The following is a 19,080-nucleotide window of genomic DNA, read 5'->3' as shown; positions in this document are numbered from 1 at the left end:
GGGTGAGGGATCACAGGAAGAGAAGTTTAGAATAACATGTACGGAGCAGACACACTCTGTGGTTGCAGGGACATCCTCTGGCAGTGCCTTTATAACCAAGAAAGTAAACAGTTTCAAGGAGGAACAACCCAAGGGTTCTTCAACTTCTTTGAAGTCTTCTACTCAATCTTTAAAGTGCTTTTGAACTTAGAAGGTTTTGTTTGTTTTTCTTTTCTTTTTTTTTTAAAGATTTATTTTATTATTATATCTAACTACACTGTAGCTGTCTTCAGACACACCAGAAGAGGACATCAGATCTTATTAAGGATGGTTGTGAGCCACCATGTGGTTGCTGGGATTTGAACTCATGACCTTTGGAAGAGCAGTCAGTGCTCTTACCCTCTGAGCCATCTCTCCAGTCCCTTGTTTGTTTTTCTTTTTGTTTGTCTTCATTTTTTTTTATTTTTTATTTTTTTTCTGAGACAGGGTTTCTCTGTGTAGCCCTGGTTGTCCTGGAACTCACTCTGTAGACCAGGCTGGCCTCGAACTCAGAAATCCACCTGCCTCTGCCTCCCGAGTGCTGGGATTAAAGGCATGTGCCACCACTGCTCGGCTAGATGTTTTACTCATAATGTCTTCTGAATCACAGTATAGTTTAGGTATATATTCATCAATACATACAAATATAAATATATGTGTGTATATATAAATATACATGTCAAGACTATATTAGATATTTTCTATTATTTTGCCTTCAGATCTTCAAATAAAATGGATGACTAGGAATGTAACAGAGATAGAATACTTGCTTCATTCACATATAGAAAGCCCTGGGTTGGGGCTGGTGAGATGGCTCAGTGGTTAAGAGCACCGACTGCTCTTTCAAAGGTCCTGAGTTCAAATCCCAGCAACCACATGGTGGCTCACAACCATCTGTAACAAGATCTAACACTCTCTTCTGAAGTGTCTGAAGACAGCTACAGTGTACTCACATATAATAAATAAATAAATCTTAAAAAAAAAAAAGAAAAAGAAACTTCTTAGGATATCAATTCAAGTCCAAAGTGAAAGAAAGAAAGAAAGAAAGAAAGAAAGAAAGAAAGAAAGAAAGAAAGAAAGAAATCCCTGGGTTTAGTCCCTAGGATCACAGGAGGAAAGGAGAAAAGAGGGAAGAAGGGAGGGAGGGAAGGATGAAAAGAGGGAAAGAAGGAAGGAGAAAGAAGGGGAAGGAGAAAGAAGGAAAGAAGAAAAGGAGGGAGAGAGGGAGGGAGGGAGGAAGGAGAAGGAAGGAAAGGAGGGAGGGAGAGAGGGAGGAAGAAAAGAAGGAAGGAAGGAGAAGGAAGGACAGCTTTACTTTCACTCCTAAAACTTTACCTGTCTTCAGTCAAATGAGCCTGAGCTGTCTGGGCAGAGAGACTTCAGTGTTCACTCAGCCAGTGATAATAAAGTGCCTGTTAGCTCCATGGCAAGAACATGGCAGTGAGCTAATAACCTCCCTGGCTCCTTCTTTCTAGCCTCTAGGGTCTACACTGTGCCCCAGTCTGAGGCATAGAGACCTGAAACAATGAAGGCTTAAAAAACACCAGAGAAATCTCAGAAAATCTGAGAAAAGCGTTCGTATCAAGATGGAGAAGAAAAGCAGATTCGCAATGAAGGCAGAGAGGCTCAATGGCTCAGAACATAAAAAAACACATGGTTGATTGAAGTGGAATCCTATGGTTTCTTTGGAAAGTCAGTTGTGTCAGGTGGTATCTTGCTGGGGCAAACACATGAAGGAGTGAAGCGGACACAGGGAAAGGATGCTTTGCTAAAGCAGACATGGGAAGGAACGTTTCACTGAAGCACACAGGACACATGATGAGGACTCTTTGCTAATGACATGCATTTCTTGGTTTGCCTTACATTGCATAGCTGAACTTTGTTGTGAGTCCATAGAGAGAAATGCACTGGAAAACTTGTGGTGGTGTTTTGGTGGCCTCTTGCTGCTTCTGTGGATTTGGACTGATTAGCAGAGTGATGTCAGCTGATACACACTCACGTGGAGTCTTGCTAAGACAGAATCTTGTGCTGAGACAAGACATGTGGAGGACCCATTCTGTATGGAGGGAGAATAAGTAGGACTCAACAGACAGTGGCCAGGGTTGGGTGTGCTTACATAGATAGCTTTTCAAAGCTTCCTTGGTCTCTGGGCTTCATTGATCTTCACTTTGTTGAGAGAGGCATGGCAGAGAACTTCTAATGGTGTCCCTGCTGGTCACAGTCCCTCCCGTTGACTCATAGTTGGCTGATGCCAGGCTGTGTCTGCTAGGTCATGGCACTGCTGCTGATTCCTGTTTGCTATTCCAACACTACGGAACCGGACTGCTGATATATTGGTGAAATGTTTGCAAATGGATCAAGCTGACGCTGCTGGTTCGTGTGAACTGAACTGCTGATTTCCTGACAAAGCAGATGGGATTTGCTCCAAAGAACCATTTCTAAACAGGTCCACTTCCCCTGTACCCTAATAACCTTTCTTTCCCCCGATGTCTGGTGGATGATGGACTAGAAGGGAGCTTAAAGCATTTAAGGACCACTATTAAAGTTAGGGATGAGAAAAGGCTAAGCTTACACATAGTTCTTGCATAGAACTAGGGTTCAGTTTCCACCCCTCCAGGAGATCTCCCCCTAGTGTCCAAAGGAAACTTGCATGCAGATGGAACATATAAACTCAGCAGATACACAGAGATAAACAATAAATAAATCTTTTTTTTTTATAAATCTAGTCAGAATTGTATAAAGGCCCACAGTGCTGGGCCGGAAGCTTACAGACACATGTATACGAGGCAGCAGCAGAAATGTGTCCAGCAGGAGAGGACAAGGGAGGACAGCCTCCCGGAAGAGAATGTGGAGGGAATCAGGGAGCTGAGCAGGTGTAAGTGTGGGTAGGGTGTTCTTCACAACCCTGTGAAAGGGTGCGGTACCTTGGGGTTTGAGTGCATAAAGGGAGTGGAGGGCTGACGCCCAGGGACGTGAGTCATTCCTTCCTGTGAATGCTGGGGTTTTATCACAAAGCAGTGGAGACTCACTAGAAGGTTTCTGAGAGGGCCATGAAAGGATCAAGTTTGCTTTTAGAAGCAGGGTGAGGGGGACGGGGTCTAAAGGAGGCACTATATAAGGCTGGAGAGGTGGCTCAGCAGTTAAGAGCACCAACTGCTCTTCCAGAGGTCTTGAGTTCAATTCCCAGCAACCACATGGTGGCTCACAACCATCTGTAATGGGGTCCAGTGCCCTCTTCTGGTGTGTCTGAAGAAAGCAATGGTGGTGTACTCATATACATAAAATAAATAAATAAATCTTAAAAAAAAAAAGGAGGCAATATCAGTGACAGGAAGACAGTGTAGATGACTAAGATGGCCCACAAGTAAGAGATGATGAGAACCCCAAATGAGGAAGCTGCCATTGGGATGGATTGTGCTTGTGTGGGGCTGGGGGGATGTGCTCAGTAATGACAAGATGATAATGAAAAACAAAATGATAAAAATACCAGCTAAAGTGAATCACACTATTGTCGTGTGGCAGCTGCTAGTATAAGGACACTAAACGAACTGTTTTTAGTGCACTCAGCAAACACACCAGATGAGGATCCCAGTTGATGAGACAGGGAGGGAAATAAAACCAACAAAAATCCTTACCCTCACGGTGCCTGGCTACTTCTGGGGCAGGCAGACAGTAAACAAGGCAAAACTAAGTTAGCGGCATAGTAGATAACTCTAAGTGCTAAAAGAAGAAGAAAAGCCAATGCAGAGATGGTGAAGGAGAGAGTGTTGGGCCAATATTCTAACACTAGAAAGACAAGCGAGACCATGCTAAAAGAGCACGTTGGAGCAGAGAAGTATAGCAGGAAGTAATGGGTCCAGATAAACAATATCTTGCCTAAAACCTTCCCTAGCAAGGAGAGCAGTATCTGTGAAATCATACCTAATTCTGGGGATGGTGGAAGACCACTGAGGTTAGACTGAGTGGATGGCGGGAGATCTGTTAGGGATCAGGTGCAGGGCAATGAACCCACAGCCACTTGTACCTTGAAGGCCTGTAGCTTTTATTCCAACTGAGGTGGGTGGGAGCCAACCTGGTACCCTGAGCAGAAGAGCAGCATCATGTGACTTAAATTCAAGCTGGGTCACTCTAGCTGAGTTTTGAGCCTAGACTACAAGGTGAGGCAGGATCTGAGGTAATTCCTAGTACAGTCCCAGAGAAAGCTAACAACAGTGCGCTCGCTCACGGTGAGGCGGCTGCAGAGGAAGAGAGGTGGTCAAGTCTCTGGCCACTATGTGAAGAAAGGGCCAACCTCATTGGTTGATAGACCTGATACAATGGACGGGAGAAAGAAGAGATAGCATGAGAAAGGCAGAAAGGCAGGGGAGGGAGGGAAGGAGTGGGAGGAAAGTGGCAGAAGGGGTGGGAGGGAAGAAGAAGGACAAGTTGAAGTCTCTGGTGGGAGCTGAGCAGAAGGAAGATGGAGTTCTCTTTAACTGAGATGGGATGGCATGGCATCGGAGGAGCAGGTTACAGTGTGGAGACCAGCGCTTAGGAGCGGGGGGGGGGGGGGGGGCGGTAGGGGGGGGGCGGGGAGAAGTTCCGCTTGGTATTTGGGCCTGGGCTTTACAGGAGAGTTTAGCACCAGACATAGATGTGCAGAGAGGATCAGCATCTGGAACGCTCTAAAGCCCTAATAAGCCCACGTTAGCTCAACTAGAGCACAGGTGACTACAGAAAATGAGTCCCAGGACTAAGCTTCTGGGCGTTCCAACACACAGAGGTTGCAGAGTAGACACAGAGAGAGAGAGCATTACAGGAGACAAAGCAGGAGGCAGCCCTGGAGCCACAGGAGTCTGACGGTAGGTGAGCTCGACAGTAACTGTGTAAGGTTCTACTGAGGTGGTCAAAGCAGAGGACCGCAGAGACAGCCTCACCTGGGCACTAAAGAGGCTATTAGGTCTTGTCAGGAGCAGACTCTAAAGTGGACTTGCAAGAGAGGATGGGAGACTTGTGTTTCTGTGAGCATACATTTCTTTTTAAGAAGCTGGTGTGCATCAGGGCCCAGATATTGAACTGGAAACTGTTTGTTAAGATAGGAGGTGTGGCTAGGGAGATTGACTTCAGATACCCAGAATCCCGAGGCAAGAGCTGGACACAGTAAGCCATACTGCAGTCAGCAGTATGACAGTAAGACATCTCATCAGCTAGTCTGGCTTATGTGGCAGTGAAGAGACTATCACAAACAAGGCAAAGAGGCGAGGACCAACATTTGAAGGTTGTTCTCTGACCTCTTCCTTAACACACATGCGCACATGTGCACATGTGCACATGCATACACTTGAGCACTCATGCACATACACACATGCACATGTACACACACATGTGCACACACACACACATACATACACATGAGCACTCATGTACATACACACATGCACATGCACACACACACTGGTTGATGGGAATGACCCCAGAGAGAGAGAGAGAAAGTGAGGAAAGAGGAGAATGTCTTTGTCAGGTACAGTGGTGAAATGAACAAAGCTAGGTCTGCATCTAAAGAAATGGGAAAGAACAAGGTGAGCACAAACACATACTAGTGTGTCATGTCCCATGAGTTAAAATATTAACTAGAATTTACAGCTCTGCTCCTCACTGTCGCTGGTCACATTCATAGGGCTACGGTCCTAAATGGCTAAAGACATTTGCCTCACTCAGGAAGTTCCTTTAGACTGCCCTAGCTATGACTACAGGAGTAAGAGACTGAGGTCAGGGTGAAGACAGGAACACTGGAGGGGAGGCTGAGGCACTGGGAGGATCGTTGATGCATAACTCAAAACTGATAAAACTCAAGGAAGGGTTAAGGTTAGAGACAGTAGGGGTGAGATGGGCATTAGAACAATCAAAAGGCGATTTTAAAAGAAGGTTGTGAGGCTAAGAGATACAGGTGAGCAGGAGAAGGCAGGGGTCTGTAGTCTGTGGTCTCATCTCCACAGTCCTATGAAGTGAGTACTATCATTCAACTTTCTGGAAGAAGACAGACTCAGAAAATACTAGGGAGTAAAACTAACAGGCCTTGGTGTTTCAGGTCATCTCCAGGAAGAAGGTGAAAAGCAGGGGGTTTGAGGTATGAACGTGGAGGGCAGAGGGTTCTGATTTAACATGTTCAGAATAGCGGGTTCCCTAGGAAAGGATTAACGGGTCAGGAACACAGCAGGGTTTGGTGTTGGGGGTTCACAGTTGGAGAGGTGGGTCTGCAGTCAGCAGCTCAGGCCAGAGCAAGCTTTTGGACTCCGAATCCTCTCAGATAGATGCCTCGCTGCCTCCGGGAAAATGGAATTGTTTTCTAGAGGCGAGAAACAAGAAGAGATTAGAAGTGAATTCCAATTTAGGAGCTCGACAAAAACCTCAGCTGCTGCCCTCAAACTCCACAAAGAATATCTGTGCACTGAAGGACTTTCTTGAAATTTATATTGCTGGGGAAAGCTGCCTGCTTTTGAAATACTGCTTTAACAGTGACCCCTAGTGTTAGGGAGAGGTCTCTAACTGATGCTCAGCCTACAAAGGAAAATTCCCTTCACCGGAGTCACTGCAAAGCTAGAGCCAATATGCATTGCCAGGTGCCTTAATGCATTATTCAGTCACCTTGCCTTTGGGAAGCTCACACTCAAACAATTCCAGGTCGCTTCCCTGCCAGGAAGATGTAATGGAGATGAACTCTGAGAAGGGCAGCCAGCATAAACAAGGAGGGAGGCATACCTTCCCAAGAGAATAGTTTGTAGAGGAGGAGGACAAGAAAAAAACTACAGACTAGAAGGTTGATAAAATACTAAAATAACAAGTTTCTCTGAGTGATAAATCTAAGAGGCGCCATGTTCTGCTTCCTTTCTGTGGCTGTGATAAAACTCTCTGCCCAAAAGCAACTTAGGGGAAGAAACTACTTATTTCAACACACAGGTTCATCATTTAGGGAAGTCAGGGCAAAAACTCTTACAGGAACCTGATGCAGAAACCACAGGAATGCTCAGCTCACTAACAGGCTCATGCATAATTAACTTTCTTATTCAGCCTGGCAGCACTGGCCTAGGGAATGGTGCTGCCCATAGTGGGTTTGGCCCTTCTACATCAATTAACAACCAAGACAACCCCCTACTCCCAGACATGACCACCGGCCTATCTAATCTAGGTAATTGCTCCCTTGAGAGTCCTTTCTCAGATGACTCCAGCCTGTGTTAAGTTGTCAATTATAGCTAACTAGAATGGACCCATTTGAAAGTCTGAGAGGTTCCCTCAGCCTGACAAACTAATTCTGAGCACTTGTTCCATACCAAGCCAGCTTACTACTGGCCTATTTATCCCAAAGGTAACAACAGTTATTATCTCAATTGTATAAAGAGGCCAAAAGTAGCAATCAGTTAATTATCCAGGTTGACTGCAGCTGAGGAGGAAGGAAAATACAACTGGAACCCAAGCTTCTTGAATGCCAAGTTTGCATTTCTAATCTTAGTGCTACAGCCAAAAACAAACAAACAAACAAACAAACAAAAACAACAACAACAACAAAAAGCAAGTATGCTGGCTGGGTGGTGATGCCACAAGTCATTAATCCCAGCCCTCTGGAGGCAGGGGCAGGTGGATCTCTGTGAGTTCAAGGTCAGCCTGGTATATAGAGTAAATTCCAGGACATCCAGCTCTACACAGAGAAACCCTGTCTTGAAAACAAACAAACAAACAAACAAACAAACAAAAAAGTATGATAAGTATGCTGGTGCTAGAGAGATGGTTTAGCAGTTAGGTGCACTTGGTCATCTTGCAGGGGGCTAGGATTCAGTTCCCAGCACCACATCCACAGCTATGTATGTAGCTCCAGGACCACTGGATCTAGCTCCCTTTTCTGCTCTTGGGCATTGCATACACAAAGTGCATATACATTCAGGCAAACACACAAACACCCAGCTCTAGAATATGCATAGCTCATTAAATTAGCAAAGGCTAAAAATGTAACTTGGTTCCAGAAAAGTGGCAGTCTGAGTGTCTGGATCACAGCCTCTATGTGCTCATTCAGATGTGGTCATTATTTATCAAATCAATGGACCATTCAGAGAAGGAGCCCCTGGGCATGCACTGCAATTTTTAGAAATCCTTACTAGAGACGGGGGATGTGGCACAGTGGTGGATACCAGAGCCTGCTCAGCATGGGTTCTTAATGCCAAGAGTGAAAAACAAACAGCTTCTCCAGCTGACAGCATCTTCACATCTGGAAAAAAAAAAAAAAAGCCAAGACAAGACAAGAATTAAAGGCACAAGGTGTTTGATGATTCCAAAAATCAGAAGTTTTTGTTTTTGTTTTGTTTTCTCAATACAGAATTTCTCTGTGTAGCCCTGGATGTCCTGGAACTCACTCTGTAGAACAAGCTGGCCTCGAACTCAGAAATCTGCCTGCCTCTGCCTCCCAAATGCTGGGATTAAAGGCATGTACCACCACTGCCTGGCATGAGGTTTTAGAAATCATATATAGTCAAAATTATAATGATGGTTTGGCCTTTTAATAGTTTTTGGTAGCTGTCAGTATCTGAAGATGAAAATATCTAGCAAACAAAACTGTGGCAATCCTTTTCAGTCTCCCTTGAGGCTTTCATTAAGCCCGGAACTTCACCTTCAACACCTCAGACTTGGTAGCTACTCACTCAGTAGCAGCTGAGTCTGAATACTGCTCCAGCCACCTATTTAGGGATTCCCTCACATCTTCACATTGCCTGCCGGACATGGCCCAATTGTAATTCTGCAGGAGGGAACAGTTACAGATTGGTTCATTTGTCCAGTGTCTTACAGGTAGTCATGGTAAAGAGTAAACTTGAGTAAAGCCATTAATTGACTCTGCTGTGGACAGTCGTTATAATGCTGCAAGGTAGACAGGGCAAATGGAATTCTTCCAAAGCACCAGGGAGGCAGTGTTGGGGGAGGGCACACAGTGAGGTGGGGAAGACATCAGTTGGCATCCATCCACACTGTGTACTGGTTGTTCAAATGTTAAAAGTTTCTGTATGAGTGACATGTCCTAGCTGCTGTGAGCCTCCTGCATCACCCTGTAGCTTGGCAGCTCCAGAGGTCTTGCTCTAGTGATGTTTGCAAACTCCAGCACGTTCCCTTGGGGACTGTAGTGGAGGAGGAATGGGAAGAGTGTAGGGGTAGAACAGGGGGCCTGGGGAGAGAGAACAGCCCACAACAGCAGGCTTCATCCTTCACCTCTACATTGCTACCTGGAAGGGAACAGAGTTTGGGAAAGACCATGGACAGATCTTTTCCTCTGTTTTTATTTTAGTTGGAGGATCTCGAGGTATCTGAGCAAACGACCTAAAATGGGTTACAATGCTGTTGAATTGCAGGGAAGAGACACTCTGCACTGGGCCAGTAGTTCTCGATCACCAGCAAGTGTCTAGGTGCTTGAACTAGTTACTCAGTGCTGTGACGAAAGATCAGACAAAAGTGGCCTATGGGTGAAAGGGTTTATTTGGGTTCATGACTTGAGCAATACTGTCTACCATGGTGGGATAGGCATAGCAGTGACCAGAGCAGAGGGAATGTGAGGTAACTGGTTGTGATGGCTAGCATAAGAATGGCCCCCAGAGGCTCACATACTTGAAGGCTTAAGCTCCAGTTGATGGAACTGCTTGGGAAGGATTAGGCGGTGTGCCTCAAGGGTTGGGCTTAGAGGTTTCAAAAGCCCAGACCATTCCCAATGTCTCTCTCTGCCTTGTGCTTGTGGTTCAGATGTAGGTTCATAGCTAGAACTCTTGCACAGTGTCTGACTGCCACCATGCTCCCTACCATGATGGTCAGGGACTTAACCTGTGAATTTTAAGTCGCAATAAACTCTTCTATAAGCTGCATTGGTCATGGTGTCTTAGCAATAGAAAGGTAGCTGAGACGCTGTCCTGATGCATCTGCCGTTGGGAAGCAGAGAGGGGGATGCTGGTGCTCAGCTTGCTTTCTTCTTTTTGTCCTTTTTATTTAGTTCTGGACTCAGTTTATGGGTGGAGCTATCTGCACTCAGGCGAGGCATTCCCTCTTTGCTTAGTTCTCCCTGGAAAGCTCCTCATAGATGTGCTCAGAGGTGTTTCTTCTAGATAATTCTAAGTCCAGGCAAGTTGACAATTACTATTCACCATCACAGTGCTGGTCAATGAAGAATCAAACACGAGCATCTTAGAGAAGAGCAAGCACAAGTGCATCTCCCAAATGTAAACAAGTTGAGTTAGTCCAGAGTCCACTTAGGCACTACATGGAAAGGCAGACAATAGACAAGGTGCCTATCTCTCTGCACAAACATCCTCAGGGCTTCTGAAGGCAATGGGGAGGAACAAACAGAAGCAAAACCCAGGACAGGTGACACAGCATGTCAAGATGAGACACAGAGCCTGTGAACAAGCTAGAAATCTGGGAATAAGACTCCACGGAGAATCCATTGTTTAGTTTGCTTAGTTTGACAATTTCATTTCTGTAAAGGGTAGACCGGGAAGAAAACTGAATCATGTTAAGCAAAGTGTGTGTGTGTGTGTGTGTGAACTTCCTAGGGAAGCTGAAACTCTGTGACTTAAGACAACAAACACCTAATTGTTACTAGATTCTGGAAACGACTGGACTGAAATCAAGGTGTCTGTCTGCATCTGTGCACACGCATGCACCCCACAAGGGTTTGCAGGGAGGGTCCTTCCTTGTCCTAATCAATCACAAGGATTCACAGGGAGGGACCTTCCTGGACTAAGGCCTCTGGGGAGTGGGGTTGGGGGTTGGGCTCCTGGCATTCTTGGCTTATGGTAGCATCATAAAAATCTTGCCTCTAGTCCTGGTTTGTGGATTTTTTTTTTTTTTGAGATCACTATATAGCATAGTCTGGCTTAAACTCATGATCCTCCTGTCTCAGCTTCCCAAGTGCTGGGATTATAGGCATATACGGCCATTCTTAGCCATTTCCTCTTTTATAAGGGGACTGGGCACTAATTTAAGACCTATTCTAAGTCTAGGATTATTTTCTCTTGACGTCCTTAACTGATTTCCAATGAATTACATCTACAGAGACCCTGTTTCCTCATAAGGTCATGTCTGGAGGTTCCAGGTAGAAATGAAATTTGGGAGAGTCATCTTATTAAACCTACTACAACATGTGACCTATTATATAAAATAGACAAAAGCAGGCATCTTAGTTACTGTTATATTGCTGTGAGGAGACACCCTGACCAAGGCAATGCCCATAAAAGAAACCATTGAACTGCGGGCTTGCTTACAGTTTCAGAAGGTTAGTCCATCAGTTTCAGTAGCATTATGACAGGGAGCATGGTTGCAAGCATGGTGCTGGAACAGTTGCTGAGAGCTACATCCTAGTAGACAAGCAGGGGTGGGGATGGGGAGAGGAAGGGAGAGGGAGAGGGAGAGGTAGAGGTAGAGGGAGAGGGAGAGGGAGAGGGAGAGGGAGAGGGAGAGGGAGAGGGAGAGGGAGAGGGAGAGGGAGAGGGAGAGGGAGGTTCAGGGAGAAGGAGAGGGAGGGAAAGGGAGAGGGAGAGGGAGGGAGAGGGAGAGGGAGAGGGAGGGGGAGGGAGGGAGAGGGAGGGAGAGGGAGGGAGGGAGAGAGTGGTCAAGAGAGGCTGATCCTGAGGTTTTTGAAACCTCAAAGCCTGCCCCACCCCCACCCCCCCAGTGACACACTTCCTCCAACAAGGCCACACCTTCTAATCCTTTTCAAAAGTTCCACTCCCTGGTGACTAAGCATTTGTACGGGAGCCACTCTCACCCAGCCACCACCGCAAGAGACTGGTTATTGATTTACATGGGGTGAGATAGCCAGCGACTGGCAACAGTCAGAAGCAATCTAGGCTGGGAGTGTTAGCTCCACGGTCCAGCAGGCACCTGGCACGGATAGCATGTCCTGATTCACACTCATAAAAGCAAACAAGACTTTTATATCCCGAAGGACACTGCTTCCCAGATGCTGGAACCGATCAAGAAGTCTTTCCGAATAAACCCCGTATGCTCTGTACTGACACCTCAGAGCCCTTGGCTTCCCCTCACCAGCTTCAAAGGATCTCTGAGCAGAGGCTCTGATGCACATTCTCCAGGTCCTGGGGAGGCTGGCATCAGAGCCACCATGGGTGCACACAGAATGTGATAAATAAGGGAAGTGCTATCTATCATGCTTCTCTGTATGTTAACCTATATAGTAAGGACTGAAACCCAGTCCCCCCAGCCCCCACTGCTCTCCGCAGCCTCTCCTTTCATTTCTGTTAACTAACCTGTAAGAAGCTGGATTTAATAACAGATGACACATGTCAATGTAAGAATAAGTTAAACATATCTTGTGATGTCCCATTGAACATATAGCCATGTGCTGATAAATGTCCATCAAACTATCAATTATATGCAATGCAATATTCTTTAAATAAAATTTTATATAGTAACTTCTATATGCAAAGAATGTATGTATTTATAAAAAATACTTCCTTGTATTTGTCGCCTAATTACCAATTGCCCTCTGTCTTAGTTAAGGTTTTACTGCTGTGAACAGACACCATGGCCAAGTCTTATAAAGTACGGCATTTCATCGGGGCTGGCTTAAAGGTTCAGAGGTTCAGTTCATTATCATCAAGGTGGGGACATGGCAACATCCAGGCAGGTGTGGTGCAGGCAGAGCTGAGAGTTCTATGTTTTCATCTTAAGGCTGCTAATGGAAGACTGACTTCTAGGCAGTTAGGGTGAGGGTCTTAAACTCATGCCCCCAGTGACAAACCTACTCCAACAAGGCCATATCTCCTAATAGTGCCACTCCCTGGGCCAAGCACATACAAACCATCACACCCTCCCTCTCTCCCTCTCTTCTTCCCTCCTTTCTCTCCTCTTTCCTTACTTCCATCTATCCATTATTCCTTCCTTCCGATCTACCTATCTATCTGATCATTCTATCTATCTATCTATCTATCTATCTATCTATCTATCTATCTATCTATCTATCTATCTTATCTATCCTATCTATCCTATCTATCTATCTATCTATCTATCTATCTATCTATCTATCTATCTATCTATCTATCTTTATGTATCTGTATCTATAAGAGCTCACTAAGTTGCCCAGGCTGCCTTCAAACTCATGAGCTTCCAACCTCAGCCTTTCAAGTGATTGGGATTACAGGCATGCACCAGTGTGCCTGACCCACTGCCCTTTATGCCATGCCCTTTTTATTTTTTCTTATATAGTAAAAATAATAGTAGATATAGTAATTTAATGGCAAAAATAGATTCCTTACAAATTATGAAGGCAAGTTTTAGTTGTTCTTTTTTAAAAGTTTAATGTGTGTATGTGCATGTGTGTGTATGTATGTGTGTAATAGAGAAGGTTGTCTCACTGTGTAGCCCTGGGTAGTTTAGAGCTCACTATGTAGACTAGGCTGGCCTCTTAGAGGTCATTCTGCCACCTCCTCTTGAATACTGGTATTGTAGGTAAGGTCCACCACACCTGGCCTGCCTGTTTTCTCTTTCAGTGACTTACTGTGTATTGCCATGTAGTGCAGAACGACCACAGACACACACTAAGAATATGAAGGGATTTCTCCATAAGAGGTCCTGCCAGTTAAAAGTCAAACTTGAAGAACATACTGGTTAGAGTGTGATCATATCATTTTGCTTTAAAATAACTAGGTTTGCACTTCAGAGAACACACCCAGTAGATTTCCTTTACCTAGGGAATTGCTATAGTGCATTGATATAATTCCATTTGCATATAAAGCCAACATTTCCAGAATGCACGGGGGCTTTTCAAGTCAAGTTACGCCACTTTCTATGTTGGTCTGAGGCAGCTATCGTAAGCAAGGCATTCTCAGGAACCTCCCCTGCCCCCCCCCTCCTCACCCCCACCCCACCCCTCCACCAGGGCTGCCCCAGGGTTGCAACTGCCCAGGGGACACAGTGCCCAGACTGACAAGGCTCTTCCACCCAGACGTCGGCTCATTTATTCTCTCTTGGGACCCTTACCAGATCACCATTTGTCAACACCTGGAGAAGAAAGCAGCCACTAGAATTTGCTATGGTCTCATCCAGATGGCAAAAGTCTCTGCTTCCTTTACATAGCTCCACCCTTCTCCCCCGCTCTCAAAGGTGACTGAGTACCCACTCTGCACAGGCTGGCCTAGGATCTTCCTGCCTTTGCCTCCCCGCAGGCACTGTAGACATGCACCATCCTTGGGTGCTTCCTTGTTGTCATTGCTTCTGTGCTTTGCTACCTGTCTGCTAAGCCGGGAAAGATGAACCTTTCAGACACCTTAACAGAAATTATGTTGTCAAGTGCTTATCACTGGGGAAGTACTTAAGTCTGTTAGATTTTCTGCATTTTTCAAGATTTTAGAAACTAACATCTTTGGGTTTTATCTTTGCATTTTAAATGTTCGAGTTACAACCAGAAGCCATATTTACTACTGACTTCAGTGTAGAATCATATTCTCAGAGATGTGCAAATCATGACTGGCTTGCTGTCTAAAGAAGTCTCGGGAGAAGCTTAGACATATGCTTCATGTGTGTATGTGTACAGGTATATACACATCTGTCTGACTCCAAAGGAAACCGCTGCCTACACTGTGCAGTTGCGAGGCTGACACTGCCCAACTGTGCAAGAATCTGAGAAAGATGAAGAAAATAACTGTTTCTTCTTGGTCTTTCTTATGCCTCTGCATTTCATACAGAAAAGATATCGTGTGCTTGGAAACAGTCCTTTCTGCCCTCTGCCCTCCACCATCCTGTCAGAGTCTGATGTGTCACAGTTTAAGCCAGATATATGAATCCTTCCGGACTGGGCTGGCTGCTAAATTAACTTATGCTAAGTGACTGTCTGCTTGTGACTGTCAGCTCTATCATCCTTGTCTGTCTCCTCTTCCTTTTCCCAGACATGCCATTTCATCGTGGGTGACAGTTCATTTCATTCTCAATGCCATTCCGTCTCCTTGCAATGTCTGAAATTTCTCAGTGAACAGGATGCTCCCTGGCCCTTCTGAGACTGACAAGGATATTTGTGTGCCCAGAGCCAGTTCAATAATACAATCCTGCTGGGCTTCCAGTCCAGACTCCTCTGAGCTTGTCTACACTTTAGGCGCTGAATTATTAAAAGGGAGCATCAATCTGTCACACCTATACGCAAATCCCCAAACTGAATCCCAGGTTATTACAGACACACACAGTCAAGGGCAGTCAGATACCTGAAGGCCCTTGAGGGATGTGAGCAAAGTCAGTGGGACTCGGGCACTGACAGTGTTTCTGCACGTTGATGCCGTGACTTTGGACGGCTTGGCAGTTTTCAAGGTCAGTTTGTGATCACATGCTCAGAAAACCAGAGCAGAGTTTTCTACTAACAATATGAGCTACATAGTCTTAGCTGAGTACGTTCTGAAGTCCTCTATACATGTACTACTCAAAAAAGGCACACTTCCTAATAGTACCACTTCCTATGAGTCAATGGGGGCATTTTCATTCAAACTGCCACATTCCACTCTTGGCCTCCACAGCCTGGTAGCCATATCATAATCAAAACTGCATTCAGTCCTACATCAAAAATCCCCATCCATAATCTATCACAGTCTCCACACTGTTTAAAAGTCCAAAGTTTCAAAGTCTCTTCTGGGACTCATGGCACTCACTGTCTGTGTCTCCCTCCCCAACCTTCTCTCTGGTTTTCTGAGATAGAGATTCTTTGTGTAATAGCCCAGGCTGTTCTGGAACTCACTTTGTAGATCAGGTTGGCCTCTAACTCAGGGAGATCCATCTTTCTCTGCTTTAGGAGTGCTGAGATTAAAGGCGTGTGGCGGCATACCTGGCTTGAAGTTTTTCTTTAATTACATTTCACAAGTTAGAGGCTTAGCTGGGCGGAATCTTGCCCTGAGGTCACCACTCCTTTTATTCCACTTAACATCAGGTTAAACTTTTTATCTCCTTGACACAGAATGTTGCTCCAGTACAACCCTAGTGCTCCTTTTCTCCTTAAACCGTACATTTTGTGTTTTCCCTTGTTCAGCTTTGCTCCTTTTCATTATGGATCTGCATAAGTATGGGCACTAATAATCAATCATCAAAGTCAATACTAGACTGTCTGGAAATCTCCTCTGCCAAACTCTTCAATTTAGCCTCAGGCTGATTTTTTGGACAAGGGCAGAAAGCAACTATACTCTTCACCAAAAATCACAAGAACAGTGTCTAGGCCACATACTAATAATCTTCTTCCCTGAAACTTCTTGAGCCAGGCCCCCATAGTTCACATCACCCTCAGCACCACTGTCTTTCATACTTCTACTAATCAGCATTCAACTGCTTTTCTAACCCAAAATTCCAAAGTTTGCATTCAGTCAGGTCTATCACAGCAATACCCCACTCCTGGTACTAAAAGTCTGTATTAGTGTTCTCTCTAGTAACAGAACTTGTAGAATGAATCCCTCTCTTTACTTATATAAAGGGGATTTATTAGAATGGCTTACAGACTACCATCCAGCTAATCCAACAACAGCTAGTTTTAAATGGAAAGTCCAAGAATCCAGTAGTTGCTTAGTTAACAAGGCTGATGTCTCAGCTTGTCTTCAATATATGCTGGAATCCCCCCACCCCCCGAAAAAAGTAGGCTGTAATGTTAGTAAAGGAATAGATGTGCTAGCAAGGTGAGGGCAAGCAGGCAGAGAGCAAAACATTCCTTATATTGTTTCTTTGTTATAGAAGTCCTCTACATGTATAGAGGACTTCCAGCAGAAGGTGTGGTCCAGAATAAAGGTGTGTCTTCCTGCCTCAAGGGTCTGGACTAAAAGTGGATTCACCCACTTCAAACCAAGCAAAAAAAGAAAATCTCAAAGGTGTGCCTTCCATTTCTGGAATTTATTCCAGATATAGTCAAGTTGACAAACAAGAATAGCCATCAGAGTTGTTCTCCTCTGACTTCAACACATGCATGTGTATGCACGCGCCTGTAATACATTTTTTTAAAAAAAATTATAACAGTTTCCTAATTTCCAGATATATTGAACAGTTTTATTAAGTATTTACCAAATAGAAATAGCATTATATTCCCTGATAGGGAAGATCTGAAATTTTTAACTTCATAAGATTAATAACTAAACCTCAATCTTTAGCTAGTAATCTGTGTGAACCTCAGGTGTGTGTGTGTGTGTGTGTGTGTGTGTGTGTGTGTGTATACATGTATGTTTGCAGAAACTATCTACCTTTTGAGACTGTTGCTTGCTGGGACCTAGAGCTGGCAGCTGATTAGGCTAGGCTGACTGGCCCATCAACCCTAGGCATCTGCCTTCCTCTGCCTCCTCAGTGGGTTGGCACCATGCCTCCCTTTCAAGTGAATGCTGGGAGTAGACTCTAGGTCCTTGTACTTACATGGAAAGAACTTCCCTGCTGAACTCTCTCCCCAACCCAAAGCTCTTCTCATTTGCAGTAATAGTGCTAGTGAATCCCTCCCAGGAGTATTGGAAAGAAGCACTCTTTTGTTTAGTGCTGTATCCTCAATGCCCAGACCAGCATATAGCACATGGTAGGTGCTTACTCCCCCTTTTTAAACTATATGAATGAAATAGACCTGGAGGACTGTCTGTGACACTTAAATATACTGTCAATTTGCCACTACCTAGAATCACCTTGGACTAGTCTCTCTGTGGAACTATCTAGATCAGGTTGGCTTGTGAGCATACCAGTGGCCGGGGGTTGTTTTCATTGTAACCTAGATGGAAAGACCCACCTTGAATGTTGGCAGCACCTTTTCCTTGACTGGGTCTTTGTATATAACAATGAAGAACATTAGCTGAGCATATGCAGTAAGCAAACAAGGATACATTTATTACCTCTGCTCTTGAGTGAGTTCTTGCGGTGACTTCCTCTCTGTGATGGCTGGTGGCAACATGGACTTGTAAGACAGATAAACCTTTCCATGCTTGGCTACTTTTTATCAAGATACCTTGTTACAACAGAGAAGAAACTAAAACCTGTCAAGCTGGCTTCTGCTCGTGACCAGGTTCCACTTGTTTCCTGGGAGGAGAGAGATCAAATAGGTGGACTCAGAGTGCGATTTTGGAGAAGAAGAGGGTATTAATTGTTGGAATTCAGACCTGGGACAAATGGCAGAGGTGCATACCAAAGTGGACCTGGCTTCCAGGTTTTCCCAGCATCCCTCAGTCCTTACTTGTTCCAGGGCAGGGTTGGCACATCCCACCCTCTGAACTTTCTAGCCGAGGGGCTGAGCTTTCCCTCCCCCTAGAAACGTTTCCTTATATAACCCAGACATTTTGTTCTTCCTCTCTCCCCTGCCTGCATGTGCATGCCCCGTTCCCCTCCTTCCCCACCTGGACTTCCCTGGCCTCATTCCTTGGGACTAGTGAACCTGCTGGAGAGCTGCTTCCCCCAAAGCCTGCCTTTGTATACTTTAATTTGGCTTGAATTGACTCATGTCACCAGTGTATAATAACATCACCAATCCCTTAATTAACCCTGAGAGCCATGTTTTCACCAAGGCTTCAGCCTTTCCCCTAGGAAAGTTTTTAAAGCCATTTCAGTCTCCCTTTGTGCATTTATACTGCAGAAGTACTAGTGGTGACCTCAGCACCTTATGGAAATGAAACTGATTAGTCTAGATGTCAGTCTTAGAAAGAGATCTGCTAGAGTGTGTGCTTTAACTGAGCTTATGTTGTAAAATCCCTACCAACCCTACACATTACTAATGGAACACTCTTCTGAGCTCCACAAGTAGATGACTTGGGAGTCCTAAGATAAGGAAGGCCAGCTCGTTGGAGAGGCACGCCTTCTCTACTATCTGAGTTTGGATGAACTTCCTTCATTGGCTTCGGATAGGCAGAAAACAGAAGGAAAGGCACTCACCCAGGTCGGAGGCGGGCAGGGGCGGGGCGGGGCGGGGGGGGGGGGGGAGGCGGGCAGAGTGAGGATAGATAACCTTGAACACATCATCTCTAAAGCTGAGCTTGGTAATATGTTTGGGAGGTTGAGGCAGGGGGATCACTTCTAGTTCAGGAGCAGTCTGGATTCTATAATGAGTTCAAGGCCAAGCTGGAC

General features: G+C 45.1%; 1 long non-coding RNA gene across 2 annotated transcripts; it reads right to left on the bottom strand.

Annotated features, from left to right (window-relative positions):
* Window positions 1-6,058: 6,058 nt before the first annotated feature.
* On the bottom strand, window positions 6,059-18,173 carry Gm46836. Of its 2 annotated transcripts, XR_001784061.1 has the most exons (4): window positions 17,859-18,173; window positions 11,283-11,375; window positions 8,145-8,254; window positions 6,059-6,343 (listed from the first exon to the last, which is right to left on the bottom strand). It is a non-coding gene; the product is annotated as a predicted gene, 46836 (long non-coding RNA). The 2 variants fall into 2 exon arrangements; XR_001784062.1 differs by lacking the exon at window positions 11,283-11,375.
* Window positions 18,174-19,080: the final 907 nt, after the last annotated feature.

The sequence above is a fragment of the Mus musculus genome, chromosome 3, assembly GCF_000001635.26.
Source record: "Mus musculus strain C57BL/6J chromosome 3, GRCm38.p6 C57BL/6J".
Classification (NCBI taxonomy): domain Eukaryota; kingdom Metazoa; phylum Chordata; class Mammalia; order Rodentia; family Muridae; genus Mus; species Mus musculus.
Note: the sequence above shows the minus strand (reverse complement) of the source record. Positions and strands in the feature narration are given on the sequence as shown.